General features: G+C 44.8%; 1 protein-coding gene across 5 annotated transcripts in view; it reads right to left on the bottom strand.

Annotated features, from left to right (window-relative positions):
• apip (APAF1 interacting protein) overlaps window positions 1–17,046 on the bottom strand; it is a 74,268-nt gene that overhangs the window by 54,655 nt on the left and 2,567 nt on the right. The window contains exon 1 of one of the 5 annotated variants that reach the window (XM_070899333.1): window positions 6,378–6,756. The exons of 3 other annotated variants lie outside the window; for them this stretch is intronic. The gene's annotated coding sequence lies outside the window, so the exon portion shown is untranslated. Of the gene's footprint in view, window positions 1–6,224; window positions 6,276–6,377; window positions 6,757–17,046 lie in introns of those variants that run through there. One more of the 5 variants, XM_070899335.1, reaches the window with a different exon arrangement.

Consider the following 17,046-nt stretch of genomic DNA (forward strand, 5'->3'; position numbering starts at 1 on the left):
GAGTATAATGTGGGAAAGTGTGAAGTTATCCACTTTGACAGAAAAAATAAAAAAGCAAATTATTATTTAAATGGAGAAAAATTACAAAATTCTGCAGTACAGAGGGACCTGAAACACAAAAAGTTAGTATGCGGGTACAGCAAGTAATCAGGTAGGCAAATGGAATGTTGGCCTTTATTGCAAGGAGGATAGAGTATAAAAGCAAAGAAGTCCTGCTATAATTGTACAGGGTATCAGTGAGGCCACACCTGGAGTACTGCGTACAGTTTTGGTCTCCTTATTTAAGGAGGGATATATTTGCATTGGAGGGTGTTTAGAGAAGGTTCACTTGGTTGATTCCTGAGATGAGGGGGTTTACTAATGAAGAAAGGTTGGGCAGGTTGAGCCTATACTCATTGGAGTTCAGAAGAATGAGATGTGATCTTACTGAAACATATGAGATAATGAGGGGGCTCAACAAGGTAGATACAGAGAGGATATTTCCACTCGTGGGGATCTAGAACTAGGGGGCATAGTTTAAGAATAAGGGGTCATCCATTTAAAACTGAGATGAGGAGGAATTTCTTCTCTCAGAGAGTTGTAAATCTGTGGAATTCTCTGCCCCAGAGAGCTGTGGAGGCTGGGTCATTGAATATATTTAAGGTGGAGATAGACAGATTTTTTAGCGATAAGAGAGTAAAGGGTTATGGGGAGCGGACAGGAAAGTGGAGCTGAGTCCATGATCAGATCAGCCGTGATCTTATTAAATGGCGGAGCAGGCTCGAGGGGCCGAATGGCCTACTCCTGCTCTGAATTCTTATGTTCTTATGTCAAGGATAATATATCATGGTCCTTTCTGACTTTGCTTAGAGCCACTTTGGTGCTGTAGAAGGATGGAAACCTTATTTCAAACATGGAATTGTGGGAAAGATGGGAACAGATCTGAGAGACAACCTGTTCAAGGACCTTGAAGCAGAAAGGGAGGTTGGAAATGGGGTGATGATTAGTGAAGATGGAGAGACCAAGAGTAGTTTTCTTTGAGGGGGTGCTAAAGACAGCAGTTTTGAAAGGGTAGGGAAATTAACTCATTTGAGGTGTTAGCTAGCATGGAGGCCATGAAGGGAAGTTGGGTGATCCTCAGTTTAGTGGGAATGGGTCTGAGGGAGGAGGAGGTGGGTCTCATGGATTAGATGAAATTGGAGTGGGCATGAGAGATGGGAGAAAAATTACAGAGAATCAGGGGTTTAGATAGGAAGGGTGTGGGCAACTTGGTAATGGGGGGGAGGGGGAAGCAGATGAAGCAGCTTAACCAATGGTCTCTAGAAGAGGACAATTATGAGCTCCTTACATTTGCTGTTAGAGGTGAGGGTGGAGGGAACAGGAAAGAAAGGTTTAAGGAGGTGATTGGTAATAGAGAAAAGGAGCCCCAGGATAACAAGAGCTGTAGGCAGTTTTGGTAAAGGACAGCGAGGCCGGGCCAGATCTAGCAATGGATGGCTAAACCAGTTGCGAGTCAGGTACGTCAAGTCTGCGCCCTTTGGAAATGAGGGAGTGAAGATGGAGGCTGCACTGGGGAAACAATTTGGATGAGAGATGGGAACGTTTTGCTGGGGACAAAGGCATTGAAGGTGGAGGTGAGGGAATGATTAAGTAAATCAATATTAGCAGAAGCATTGTGGCAAATGGAGAGTAAAAGGGTAGGTAGTTGGGAGCTTGTGAGTGCGATTGTGGAACATTTTTATCCAGTGGTGGATGCAGAAGGAAAGCGGGTAAGGAAATGGAGCTTTCTGCAGGAAGTACTAAAGCAAATATGGTTTAGTGGCAACGTCACCAGATAGCTAATCCTTCTCCACTTGCATCGCAGACACTAATTTGTCACAAATGAACGTGCTTCGCTCAACTTGGTGCCATCTAATGTTACACAGCAGGGTTGCCTCTTTTAGAACTGTGATTTGTGGGTGCCAGTAACCCTGCATTATTTATGTTGAGTGTCGGCAAGTTAGTTAATTATTGATGCAGAGCAGCCCAATCCAGTGCTGATCCGACATCAGCCCACTCTTACTTTTCATGTGTCAGTGGATCAAGATTGGGAGCCTTGACAGATGTTCTGGTGACACTCGGGTCAATTATAAACTGATTTTATGCTATGCAAGGCCTGTGCCAGCATCGCTGGTTCCCCATTCACCGGTCTTGCACAGCCTTCTGCAACCTGAAGCTAAGCCTGCCAGATCCGTGTGGTTGGTCGCAAAGACCCAGGTCTGCTGGCTGCTGGTCATAGTGAATCCTGACAAGTTTAGGTGTGGGTTGCAGATGGCTGCACGAGATCTCTGCATTGTGAACGGGCCATACTGGCAGTCACCATATATAGTATAAAAGCTATAATGTCCCCACTGCTGCCTCACCTGTGATCAGATAACACAGCACAGATAAGGAATATAACTTGGGCATCCCTTTGCTTATGTAGTGACCGTTCACAACGCAGAGGTGATCAATGATCACACAAGGAACTGCACACTCACCATTACTAACTACAAGCTATACTTTGTTGCACAGGAGATGAGTACAGCTCCCAAGGAGTTACAGATTGCTACTTCAACAGAACCAACTTTAAGAATAAATTTTCATTTGAGTACCTGACTGTAAGGATCCATAATTCCTATCTGCCACATTATATAACCAGCACTTTAATATGGAGCCATTCTGCCACATCTTAAAATAGCTGTCAGCTCAGCTGAACAAAAACACAGATGTACTTTTGCCGATATTATTCTCGAAGCAGCTCATTTTCCCTCTTCCCTTTTGAAGAATGTGGCGTATGGCATAATTGTACACTGTGCCCCGTCCCCTGGGGCTCACACACACATGATGAATCTCTCAACTGTCAATTGTAACGGTAATTTTTTGAAGGGAGTACGTCTCTGCTATAGGTCAATTACTACATGTCACGGTGCAAAAACATTTCTTGCAATTATCCTCTTGAGTTATTACAGCAATTACAGCTTTGCACTCAGAGTATTGAGATGTGCAAAGTGGATTCAAAGGAGCTGCAACACCTGCCATTGGCACGCTCTGCAGATGGGGCAGCACAACTTATCCTCCCAACAATAGCGGTGACTTATTTAGGTCGCAATTCTGCAACAGAAACCTGAAATAATCATTTTAATAATAATGATCCAGCACCTACTGTTTAATTTTTTTTTTTAAATCACTTTTTTTTTTGCATTCCAACTGTTTTGATCAACTTCCTGATATTGTTTGTTTACTAGAAAGGTGTACAGCTCAGCGTCCCACCTTCCTGCGGTGGTGCCGTCAATAGGAGGGCGCTGAGCACCTCGTGTCTCATCGCCGAGAGCATGCAGAAAACAAGTGCAGGCAGCGGAAAGAGCATGCAGCAAACCTGTCCCACCCTCCCTTACACTCAACGACTATCTGTCCCACATTGTGACAGGGACTGTTCAGCCACTTAAGTTGATTCATTTTTAAGAGTGGAAGCAAGTCTTCCTCGATTCCAAGGGACTGCCTATGATGATAACCTGCCCCGGAACTGACATTTCTAAGTTTCCCTGCACATTGTATGCCCGGGGCCTCTTTGAACTGTGCCATTAGAAGAAAGGCTACATGGGGGATTCTGCCCAAGTCCGGTTTTGAACTTAGTGAAAGGTGATAACTCTAACCAGGTTGGGGCTACAGTAATCTTTTGGGAGATGACTATTATAAAATAATGATCCTGTATCGATTAAAAGTCTTGGGAGCAGTGCAGCAAAACGTCCTTGTGGTCTTATCACTCAAGAGTTCTAAATCTCCTGGGAAGCTGCTGCTCAAAACACAACTCAGCGAAATCATAATATATGGCACATCGGAACACGAGGAAGCCACACAGCCCCTTGAGCTTATTCCGCTATTCAATCAGATTGTGGGTCTATCTTAACTCCATCCAGCTGCCTTGGCTTCATATCCTTTAATGCCCATTTCTAACAAAAATCTATCGATCTCAGATTTAAAATGACTAATTCAACTAGTGTCTACTGCTTTTTGAGAGAGAGTTCCACACTTCTACCACCCTTGACATGAAGAAGTGTTTCTTAACTTCTCTCCTTAAAGGTTTGGCTCTAATTTTCAGGTTACGCCCCCTTGTCCTAGACCCCTCCCCACCCACCAGCAGAAATGTTTTCTCTCTATCTCCTCTATCAATTGCCTTCAAAATCCTAAAAATCTCAATCAAATTACCCCTTAACCTTCTGTACTCCAGGGTCTACAAGTCTAGATTATGTAATCTCCCCATATAATCTAATCCTTGGAGTCCTGGTAACATTCTGGTGAATCTGCACTGTATTCCTTCCAAGGCCAATATATCCTTTGAGGTGCAGTGCCCAGAACTGCATACAACACACCAGATGTGGTCTAACCAGGGCTTTGCATTGTCCTCCTCTTTATGTTCTCGCCCTCTAGTTATAAAGGCTAACATTCCATTATGGTTTTTGATTATTTTTTTGTATCTGACCACTATATTTTAGTGATCTGTGTACATGGACCTACCATTCCCGCTAAGCCGCGCAGGCTTTTCAAAGGGAGATTTTGCACAGTGCAAAATTTTGAATGGGCCACGCAGCCCGTTAAAGACACTGCGCAACCTAGAAAACTTAGGAGGAACATTGCATGGACCCCTAATTCACTCTGGACCTCCACTGTTCCTAGCTTTTCACCTTTAAATAATGCTCGGAGTTATCCTTTCTTGGTCTAAAATGGATGACATCATAGTCGCCCGGCTGTGCTGAAATCCAATAGCCACAGTTTTTCCCACTCACAATCTATCAATATCTCTTTGTAATTTCATGCTCCCGTCTAAATTAGTTACTATACCACCGATCTTTGTCATTGGCAAACTTGAATATTTGTCTCTCTATTGTGTTACCCAAGCTATTAATAAATATAGTGAGTAGTTGAGACCGCAGCACAGATTTTTGTGAGATATCATTAATCCAATTCGAGCACATATATCCAATATCCCTACTCTCTGTCTTCTACCGCCTAACCAATCTCCTAATCAGGTCAATAATTTGCCTTCCATGAGCTTTAATTTTAACTAACAGTGCAGCGTATAACTTGTAACATATTCCTGGTCACTTTTGTGTATATTACAAAGATTCCCTCCCCAGTACGAGGAACTGAACTGTAAACCCTGGCACAAGAAGAAATCCTGTAATTGAAAATGAATTGCACAGTGCCCCTCATTCTAACTGATCAGGCACAAAATGTTAGTTAGACATTAGGGTCAGGATTTCAGAAATCTCTCTCTACTTCTCTCCCTCCTGTGTTATATAATCACTCCTGCACAATGGGAAGGGTTTCTCCCAAAACTTATAATGGTTGTCATGTTGTTTTGGTGGTGATCACAATACATTTGTGAATGATTCTACATCTCTAGGCATTAAAACCAGTAACAGTTGTGACTATGTCAGAAATGCTCTGTAGATTGATCAAGCTGGCACAAGATGCTATTTTTGAGTTTGCTCTTTTCCTGGGCTAGCCAGGGATATGTTACAATGCCGTATGTTACTATTTCATTGAGTTGTGTTTTCAGCAGCACCTTCCCAGGAGATTTTGAACTCCAACTGATGGAGAAGCATCTGACAAAACAAAACCATTAGGAACTTTTGCTGTGCTGTTGCCAAGACTTTTAATCTAAGCAGGATCATTATTTTATTATGAAAGAAATGACTATATAACTGCAACCTGGATAGACTTGGGCAGAACCCTTGATGTTGCCTTTCTTTTAATGGCACACTTTAAAGAGGTTCTGGGGTTATATTGTGCAGCGAAGTTTGGAAATGTCAGTTGTGGTACCACAGGAAGGAGAAAGGCTCAAACAGCTCATCTAACACACAGTATAATCGATAAAAGCACCTGGATTATCGATGATTAGCGATAATACATTCCTTCTTATTTTAAAAAAGACTTTCATTTTGACCCACAGCAGGCCCTTGTCCATGCGGCCCTGGGAGGTGAGGGTGTGAAGCTGCTGCACTGACAGAGCCACTCTCCCTCTCCCCAGGCTCGGCCGTAACCCGCTCCCCTGGCGGTGCTATTGTGTGGGGTTTGTGAGTGAGGCGCCTGGATGTGTGGGAAATGTAAGCCGTATATTCTGACTGACTGAGCGGCCCCCGCCCGGCCCGGCCCCGGGGCCCTGTGCACTCCCGGCCCCGGCCGCCCCCACCTCCCCTCCCGGCCCCGGCTCCCGGGCTCACCCCTCGGCCGGAGAGTGGGCCCTTTCCCCGAGCCTACAACATTCCGTGCTGCAGCCCGGGCTCTTCATGGCGCACCGCAGTGAGGCCTCGGGGATATATCGCCCCAGCCTCCGGACTCGGGACTCCGGACTCAGCCCGCCGCCCCACACTCACCTCCAGCTCCTGCCGCTTAACGTCAGTGAGGAGGCTCATCCTGCCGCACGGAACTGGGGGACGGGGCGGGAGGGGCAGCAGTGTGAGCCAGGCTCCCACACTACAATCATACGGACATTCCAGTCTCCGGCCCGCCAGCTTCAGGGTCACTGAATCCCGAGGCTTTCCCAGCATTGGAAATACCAAAATAAACTTTTACACTGTCTTACAACCTGTCGGCTAAAGGTTCAGCCTTTATTTTCAGAGTAAAGGACAACAGATTGAACACCAAATTACAGAGCAATCGACTCCCGGCCCTGGGCGCTGTGGATATTAGAATAGAAGAACTAGGAGCAGGAATAGGCCATTCGGCCCCTCGAGCCTGCTCTGCCATTCAATAAGATCATGGCTGATCATCGACCTTAATTCCACTTTCCTGCACTATCCCCATATCCTTTAATTACCTTAATATCCAAAAATCTATCGATCTAAATATACTCAAAGACTGAGCATTCACAACTCTCTGGTTAGAGAATTCCAAAGATTCACCACCCTGTGAGTGAAGAAGTTTTTCCTCATCTCAGTCCTAAATGGCCACCCCCTTATTCTGAGACTGTGACCCCTGGTTCTAGATTCCCCAGCCAGAGGAAACATTCTCCCTGCATCTACCCTGTCAAGCTCTATAAGAATTTTGTATGTTTCAATGAGGTCACCTCTCATTCTTCTAAACTCTGGAGAATATAGGCCTCGTCTACACAATCTCGTCTCATAGGACAATCCTCCCATCCAAGGAATCAGTCTGGTGAACATTCATTGCACTACCTCAATGGCAATTATATCCTTCCTTAGGTAAGGAGTCTAAAACTGTACACAATACTCCAGGAGCGGTGTCACCAGCACCCTATATAATTGCAGTAAGATGCCTTTACTCTTATATTCAAATCTTCTTGTAATAAAGGCCAACATACTATTTTCTTTCTTAATTGCTTGCTGTACCTGTATGTTAACTTTCAGTGATTCATGTACAAGTACACCCAGATCCCTCTGAACACCAACATTTCCCAATCTCTCACCATTTAAAAAATACTCTGCTTTTCTATTTTATATTCTATTTGCCATGTTCTTGCCTACTCACTTAGCCTGCCTATATCCCCTTGAAGCCTCTTTGTATCCTCCTCATAACTTACATTCCCACCGAGCTTTGTATCATCAGCAAACTTGGATATATTACATTTGGTCCCCTTATCCAAATCATTGATATAGATTGTGAATAGCTGGGGTCCAAGCACTGATCCTTGCGGTACCCCATTAGTTACAGCCTGATAACCCAAAAATGACCTACTCTCTGTCGTCTGTCCATTAACCAATCCTCAATCCATGCTAGTGAATTCTTAGAAAGTCCCTTGGAGTCGAGGATGACTTGCTTCCACACTAATATGAGTTCTCAGGTGACTGATGAGTCCAATGCGGGATCTACAGTCTCTGTCACAGGTGAGGCAGGTGGTGGTTGAAGGAATGGGTGGGTGGGGTGCTTGGGTTGCCGTGCGCTTCTTCCGTTGTTTGCGCTTGGCTTTCGCGTCCTCCCAGCGAAGAGACTCGAGGAGTTGGTGCCTTCCTGGATGGCTCTCTTTCACTTTGAGTGACCCTGGGCCTCAGGCGGAGTGAGCTGTGAGTGACACTGGGCCCCAGGTAGGGTGAGTGAACCTGGGCCCATGGCGGCGTGTGTGAGCCCTGGGACCCAGGCCCCGGGCGGTGTGAGCTGGGATTGACCCTGGGCCCCGGGCAGTGTGAGCTGGGAGTGACCCTGGACCCCGGGCGGTGTGAGCTGGGAGTGACCCTGGGCCCCGGGCAGTGTGAGCTGGGATTGACCCTGGGCCCCGGGTGGTGTGAGCTGGGAGTGACCCTGGACCCCGGGCGGTGTGAGCTGGGAGTGACCCTGGGCCCCGGGCGGTGTGAGCTTGGAGTGACCCCGTGCCCCGGGCGGTGTGGGCTGGGAATAACCCTGGGCCCCGGGCGGTGTGAGCTGGTTGTAATATATTTAGCTCCACCCAGTGGACTAATGTGGCATTGCTGTTTACAACAATAAAGAGGGAGTCACTTGACTGGCTTCCTGAAGTTATCAGCCATCTTAGAGTCTGTGTGTTTGTGAGATCGTACCGAAAACATAACATTGGCAGCGAAGGATAGGATAATCGGATAACCTAGCTGAAATTTTTGTTGGTGGATGTTTCAGCCATGAAACAGAGAGACTTTGAAAGCTTCTCTGTTTTGATTAACAGCTGAAAATCCAAGGTAAATTACAAGCACACTTGGCTGAACTGCCAGAGTCTAGATGGCCATGCCTATGGGAATAATAGGGCACTTGGGGGAGTTTCAACGTGACCGTGAAAGTTTCCGAGCCTATGTGGAGTGACTAGAAATGTTTTTCACTGCGAATGGTATCATCGAAGTCCCCGATGATGAAAACCATAACCGGGTGGTGGAAAGAAGACGGGCTATTTTCTTAACTGAAGCAGGGCCCAAGGTGTATGAAACCTTGAAAATATTGCTTGTGCCGGTCAAGCCAAAGGACACATCAGTTAACATAGAAACATAGAAAATAGGTGCAGGATTGGCCATTCGGCTCTTCGAGCGTGCACCACTATTCAATAAGATCATGGCTGATCATTCCCTCAGTACCTCTTTCCTGCTTTCTCTCCATACCCTTTTATTCCCTTAGCCGTAAGGGCCACATCTAACTCCCTCTTAAATATATCCAATGAACTGACATCAACAACTCTCTGCGGCAGGCAGAGAATTCCACAGGTTAACAACTCTCTGAGTGAAGAAGTTTCTCCTCATCTCAGTCCTAAATGGCCTACCCCTTATCCTAAGACTGTGTCCCCTGGTTCTGGACTTTCCCAACATCGGGAACATTCTTCCTGCATCTAACCTGTCCAGTCCCTTCAGAATCTTATATATTTCTATGAGATCCCCTCTCATCCTTCTAAACTCCAATGTATAAAGGCCCAATTGATCCAGTCTCTCCTCATATGTCAGTCCAGCCATCCCGGGAATCAGTCTGGTGAACCTTCGCTGCACTCCCTCAATAGCATGAACGTCCTTCCTCAGATTAGGAGACCAAAACTGAACACAATATTCCAGGTGAGGCCTCACCAAGGCCCTGTACAACTGCAGTAAGACCTCCCTGCTCCTATATGCAAATCCCCTAGCTATGAAGGCCAACATGCCATTTGCCTTCTTCACCGCCTGCTGTACCTGTATGCTAACTTTCAATGACTAATGAACCATGACACCCAGATCTCGTTGCACCTCCCCTTTTCTTAATCTGCTGCCATTCAGATAATATTCTGTCTTCGCATTTTTGCTCCCAAAGTGGATAACCTCATATTTATCCACATTATACTGCATCTACCATGCATTTGCCCAGTCACCTAACCTGTCCAAGTCACTCTTCAGCCTCTTAGCGTCCCCCTCACAGCTCACACCGCCACCCAGTTTAGTTTAATCTCCAAACTTGGAGATATTACACTCAATTCCTTCATCGAAATCATTGATACATATTGTAAAGAACTGATGTCCCAGCACTGAGCCCTGTGGCACTCCACTAGTCACTGCCTGCCATTCTGAAAAGGACCCGTTTATCCTGACTCTCTACTTCCTGTCTGCCAACAGTTCTCTATCCACGTCACTATATTACCTCCAATACCATGTGCTTTGATTTTGCACACCAATCTCTTGTGTGGGACCTTGTCAAAAGCCTTTTGAAAGTCCAAATACACCACATCCACTGGTTCTCCCTTGTCCACTCTACTAGTTACATCCTCAAAAAATTCCAGAAGATTTGTCAATAAGCAGATGTTAGAACAGCACTACAGTCCTGAGCCCCTGGAAATTGCTGAAAGTTATTGTTTCAGAATACGAGATCAGTTACCCGACGAAAGTATCAGTGAGTACACTGCAGCATTAAAGAAGCTATTTACTGTCATTTCAGAAACTTTCAGGACTGAGCATTGTGTGACCGTTTTGTTTGTGGGATGAAAAATGATGCGATCAGAAGAAACTTATTGACAACTCCTAATTTAGCTTGTCAGACAGCTATGTCAATGGACATGGCCGACCAATATTCCTGAGATTTTCATACCATTTTCAGTCGTCAGACAATCGAGGTGAATCGCCTGCAGGTTAAAAGTAAAAGGCAGTTAGGCCCCAAGGCCTCAGCAACTGGCCAAGGTAACAGAGCATTGAAGTCATGCTATCGGTGCATGGGACAACACATTGCTCAAAGTTGTCCATATGTGAAGGCAGAGTGTTTCTTCTGCAGGAAAACTGGGCATCTTGCGAAGGCATGCCGACTGAAAAGTAAACCAACTTTCAAAGCTGTAAGTAGAAATCCCCAGAGATTACATAGCAGGGAAGAAAAACAACAGGATGAGGAGATTTTAGAGCTAGACATCATCAGGAGCACAAGGGTATTTAACCGCGATTCGAAAAGTATCATCATTCACATAGATGTTGCAGGAACCAAGATACCCAAGGAAATCGACACTGGTGCATCTGTGAATGTAGTACCAGAATCGCTATACCTCGATAAATTGTGTGATTTCCCATTGGAGAAATCCAAGATAGAACTGCGAGACTACTCGGGAGAGAACATTCTTGTGGTAGGTCATATCACCGTACCGGTGAAATACAAGGATCAATTTCAGAGCTTGCCTTTCTTAGTACTGGCAGGAGGCATTTGGTTGGGATCACTGAAGCTGGATTGGAGTGATATTTTTCGTGTTGAAACAAGATTTGCATCAAAGGATGGTGTCATCAAGAAGTATCCGAAGGTGTACTGCGAAACAGGCAGTCCGTTTCAAGGCGAGTGTCAGGGTACAGAAGAACACTAGACCAGCTTACTGCAAGCCATGTCCCGTACCATATGCACTCAAGGGGAAAGTTGAACAAGGTTGTGTGATAACTAGAGGATAATCTCCCAATACATTACCAAATGTAGAAGATTTGTTCACAACACTGACAGGTGGTCAGATCTCCTCAAAGTTTGATCTTACGAATGCCTACTTACAACTTGAACTAAATGAGGAGTCCAAGTCATGCTTGATTATAAATACTCATCTGGGCCAAATCAATTTAATAGGCTACCATTTGGAGTGTCTTCCGCCCCCGCCATATTCCAAGGGGTAATGAACCAGATTTTGCAAGGTATTGAAGGGGTAATATGTTATTTAGATGACATACTAATTTCAGCACCAAACAGGCAAATTCATAATAACACATTGAATGAAGTCCTCAAATGGCTAGAGAAGCACAGAGTACGAGTGACTGCTCGCAAGTGTGAGTTATTTCAAAACTTAGTGGACACAGGGCACAGAGTAGACAAGGGTGGTTTACATCCAACCAAGGGAAAGCTGGATGCAATCAGAAATGCACCCACTCCCAAGAATGTCACAGAACTTTGACCATTTTTGGGTCTTTTGAACTATTATGGGAAGTTCCTACCAAATTTGGCTACAGTGTTACATCCACTGAATGAGTTGTTGAAAAAACAAGTCCATTGGAAGTGGTGAAGAATGTGACACAGCAATCAATGAATGTAAAAGCAAATTGGTAGAGAGCACTATGTTAGTTCACTATGACGTATCTAAGGAGAACAAGCTAGCATTGCTGCCTCTTCGAATGACGAGTTGGGAAGGAGAGACCAATTGCTTTTGCTTCATGCACTCTCAGTGCCAATCAACGTAATTATGCGCAAATCAAAAGGGAAGCGTTGGCATTAATTTTTGGGGTCAAAAAGTTCCACAAATACTTGTATGGTCGTAAGTTTACCATTGTTACGGACCATAAGCCCCTGACACCAATCCTCCACCAAAGTCCCCAGTTCCAACATTAGCTGCAGCCTGAATGTAGAGATGGGCTTTGATTTCTCAGTCAGAAGCTCCGGCGAAACATACTGTGCCGTTCCAACAAAGGTATTTGCTCGTGCTTGCGGACTCTCTGACGATAATACTTTTGCTGTTCCAAAGTCGGTAATCCGTATGTGCATGTCCTCACTCAGCAAAATATTCTCTGATCACAGTAATGCTGATGCTGTGTCTAGATTGCCTTCCCCATCACAAGTTACACCCAATAGAGAAGAAGTGTTCTATTTTTAATACATTGATGAACTGCCAGTCACAGCTGAAGAGATTGGTAGAGCAACCAAATGTGACCCAGTTATGTCAAAGGTGTATGATTACATAGCAAATGGCTGGCCAAACCAGGTATCAGAGAAAGATCATCCATTCTTCATTTGTAGGAATGAATTATCAGTCAATAAAGATTGTATCATGTGGGGTGCAAGAGTGGTTATACCAAATAAATTCAGATCCAAATTATTAGGAGATCTTCATGACCAGCACCTGGGAATGTGCTTGACCAAGAGTTTTGCACGCAATTACTTATGGTGGCCAGGTCTAGATAAAGAGATAGAGTACATCGTCAGTCAGTGTATGGCATGTCAATCGGTAAGCAAGAAACCACCATCAGTACCATGACAGCCACGGAAATGGCCTCCCAGGGTGTGGCAAAGGTTACTTATCGATTTTGCAGAGCTCGAATGATACAATTGTTCATTGTGATTGATAGCCGTTCGAAGTGGGTCGAGGTGTTTCCAATGTGGAAAATAACAAGTAAAACAATAGACATTTTGCGAAGATTATTTTCTTCATTTGGCCTCCCAGAATAAATTGTTTCTCATAATGGACCACAATTTTGTTCAGAAGAATTTGCACAGTTCACGAGCAAAAATGGTGTGAAACATACCAAGGTTCCACCTGCTTCAAATGGTGCAGCAGAGTGCACAGTACAAATTGTAAAACGTGCCCTCATCAAACAGATATTGGATCCTAATCCAAAGAAACGACAGTTGTCATTGGACCATAAATTGGCTAATTTTCTAATTACGTATATCGTAATACTCCTCATACAACTACTGGTAGAACACCAGCAGAGTTGTTTCTCAAAGGACAGCCACAAACCAGATTCTCGTTGTAAAAACCAAACTTGGCACAGTCCGTAGAAGAGAAACAATTAAGACAGAAAGAGAATCATGATAGTGGTAGAGTAAGAGAGAGAAGTGTGAAATTAAATCAGAAGATGAGAGTGAAGAGCAATCACCATAATTGGTTAAAGTGGTTACCAGGAAGAGTAGTGAAGATGTGGTCCTTGCACATATTTGGTCAAGGTGTTTGATCATGGACAGGTTAGGTTTGTTCACATTGATCATATTTTACCTACAGACGTGGAAGGAGTTGAAGGTTGAAATGATTCGATTATTTCTGACTCATTAGATAGTTTTGATACAAGTAAAGTACCAGTAGCATATCCTACATAAGAATATAAGAACTAGAAGCATGAGTAGGCCATATGGCTCCTCGAGCCTACTCCGCCATTTAATACGGTCATGGCTGATCCGATCATGGACTCAGGTTCACTTCCCTGCCCGCTCCCCATAACTCCTTAATCCTTTCATCATCATCATCATCATCATGAAGAAGCTATCTATCTCTGTCTTAAATTTATTCAATGTCCCGGCTTCCACAGCTCTCTGAGCAGCGGATTCCACAGATTGAGAGAAGAAATTTCTCCTCATCTTAGTTTTAAATGGGTAGCCCCTTATTCTATTATGTCCCCTGGTTCTAGTCTCCGCTATCAGTGGAAACATCCTCTCTGCATCCATCCTGTCAAGAGCCCTCATAATCTTATACGTTTTGATAAAATCACCTCGCATTCTTCTGAATTCCAATGAGTAGAGGCCCAACCTCCTCAACCTTTCATAAATCAACCCCCTCATCTCTAGAATCAACCGAGTGAACTTTCTCTGAATTGGCTCCAAAGCAAGTACCGGTATATCTTTTCTTAAATATGGAAACCAAAACTGCACGCAGTATTCCAGGTGTGGCCTCACCAATACCCTGTATAACTGTAGCAAGACTTCCCTGCTTTGATACTCCATCCCCTTTCCAATAAAGGCCAAGATTCCATTGGCCTTCCTGATCACTTGCTGTACCTGCATACTAACCTTTTGTGGTTCATGCACAAGTACCCCCAGGTCCCGCTGTACTGCAGCACTTTGCAATTTTTCTCCATTTAAATAATAACTTGCTCTTTCATTTTTTCTGCCTAAGTGCATAACCTCACACTTTCCAACATTATACTCAATCTCCATTATACTCCAAATGTTTGCCCACTCACTGAGCCTGCCTATGACCTTTTGCAGATTTTTCGTGTCCTCCTCACCCATTGCTTTTCCTCCCATCTATGTATCGTCAGCAAACTTGGCTACGTTACACTCGGTCCCTTCTTCCAAGTCGTTAATATAGATTGTAAATAGTTGGAGTCCCAGCAATGATCCTTGTGGCACCCCACTAGTTACTGATTGCCAACCCGAGAATGAACCATTTATCCCGACTCTCGGCAGTTCGAGCAGCGCGAGTCCAGGGTGCGTGGTGAGGCCTATAAAATCCCAGCTTGTATAGGTCCAGCCAGTAGAAAAAGCAAAAAAGAAGTAGGAAGAAATCAAAAGGTGATGTCACAGCCAAAGGGGTAAGTGATTGGTGAGTAGCTTTTCTTTTTCTTTTTTATATCCGTAAGTAACCTATTAACATTGTTATCGCCAATTTAAGTTAATCTAAGGGTTAAGTCATGGCAGGAGAGCTCGGTCACGTGATATGCTCCTGCTGTACCATGAGGGAACTCAGGGACACTTCCGGTGTCCCTGACGACTACGTGTGCGGGAAGTGTATCCATCTCCAGCTTCTGACGGACCGCGTTGCGGCCCTGGAGCTGAGGGTGGATTCACTCTGGAGCATCCATGATGCTGAGAATGACGTGAGTAGCACGTGTAGCGAGTTGGTCTTACCGCAGGTGAAGGGTCCACAGCCAGATAGGGAATGGGAGACCAACAGGAAGAGCAGTGCAAGGAAGGTAGTGCAGGGGTCCCCTGCGGTCATCCCCTTGCAAAACAGATCCACCGCTTTGAGTACTGTTGGGGGGGATGACTCATCAGGGGAGGGCAGCAGCAGCCAAGTTCATGGCACCGTGGCTGGCTCTGTTGCACAGGGGGGCAGGAAAAAGAGGGGGAGAGCGATAATGATAGGGGATTCAATTGTAAGGGGAATTGATAGGCGTTTCTGCGGCCGCAACTGAGACTCCAGGATGGTATGTTGCCTCCCTGGTGCAAGGGTCAAGGATGTCTCGGAGTGGGTGTAGGACATTCTGATAAGGGAGGGAGAACAACCAGTTGTTGTGGTGCACATTGTTACCAACGACACAGGTAAAAAAAGGAATGAGGTCCTACGAAACGAATTTAAGGAGCTAGGAGCTAACTGGAATTCTTTGAGGATATAACGAGCATGGTGGATCGAGGTGTACCGATGGATGTGGTGTATTTAGATTTCCAAAAGGCATTCAATAAGGTGCCACACAAAAGGTTACTAGAAGATAAAGGTACGCGGAGTCAGAGGAAATGTATTAGCATGGATCGAGAATTGGCTGGCTAACAGAAAGCAGAGAGTCGGGATAAATGGGTCCTTTTCGGGTTGGAAATCGGTGGTTAGTGGTGTGCCACAGGGATCGGTGCTGGGACCACAACTGTTTACAATATACATAGATGACCTGGAAGAGGGGACAGAGTGTAGTGTAACAAAATTTGCAGATGGCACAAAGATTAGTGGGAAAGTGGGTTGTGTGGAGGACACATAGAGGCTGCAAAGAGATTTAGATAGGTTAAGCGAATGGGCTAAGGTTTGGTAGATGGAATACAGTGTCGGAAAATGTCTTGGAGGGGGTACAGAGATGATTCACTCGGCTGATTCCGGAGATGAGGGGTTACCTAATGATGATAGATTAAGTAGCCTGGGTCTTTACTCGTTGGAGTTCAGAAGAATGAGGGGTAGATCTTATCGAAACATTTAAAATAATGAAAGGGATAGACAAGATAAAGGCAGAGAGGTTATTTCCACTGGTCGGGGAGACTAGAACTCGGGGGCACAGCCTCAAAATACGGGGGAGCCAATTTAAAACTGAGTTGAGAAGGAATTTCTCCTCCCAGAGGGTTGTGAATCTGTGGAATTCTCTGCCCAAGGAAGCAGTTGAGGCTAGCTCATTGAATGTATTCAAATCACAGATAAGATAGATTTTTAACCAATAAGGGAACTAAGGGTTATGGGGAGCGGGCAGGTAAGTGGAGCTGAGTCCACGGCCAGATCAGCTCTGATCTTTTTGAATGGCGGAGCAGGCTCGAGGGGCTAGATGGCCTACTCTTGTTCTTAATTCTTATGTTCTTATGTTCTTATGTTCTCTGTTTTCTGTTAGTTAGCCAATCCTCTATCCATGCTAATATATTACCCCCAACCCCGTGAACTTTTATTTTGTGCAGTAACCTTTTATGTGGCACCTTGTCAAATGTCTTCTGGAAGTCCAAATACACCACATCCACTGGTTTCCCTTTATCCACCCTGTTCGTTACATCCTCAAAGAATTCCAGGAAATTTGTCAAACATGACTTCCCCTTCATAAATTCATGCTGACTCTGCCTGACCGAATTATTTTTTTCCAAATGTCCATTCTTTAATAATGGACTCCAACATTTTCCCAACCACAGATTTAGGCTAACTGGTCTGTAGTTTTCTGCTTTTTGTCTGCC

The sequence above is a fragment of the Pristiophorus japonicus genome, chromosome 14 (genome assembly GCF_044704955.1).
Source record: "Pristiophorus japonicus isolate sPriJap1 chromosome 14, sPriJap1.hap1, whole genome shotgun sequence".
Lineage (NCBI taxonomy): Eukaryota > Metazoa > Chordata > Chondrichthyes > Pristiophoridae > Pristiophorus > Pristiophorus japonicus.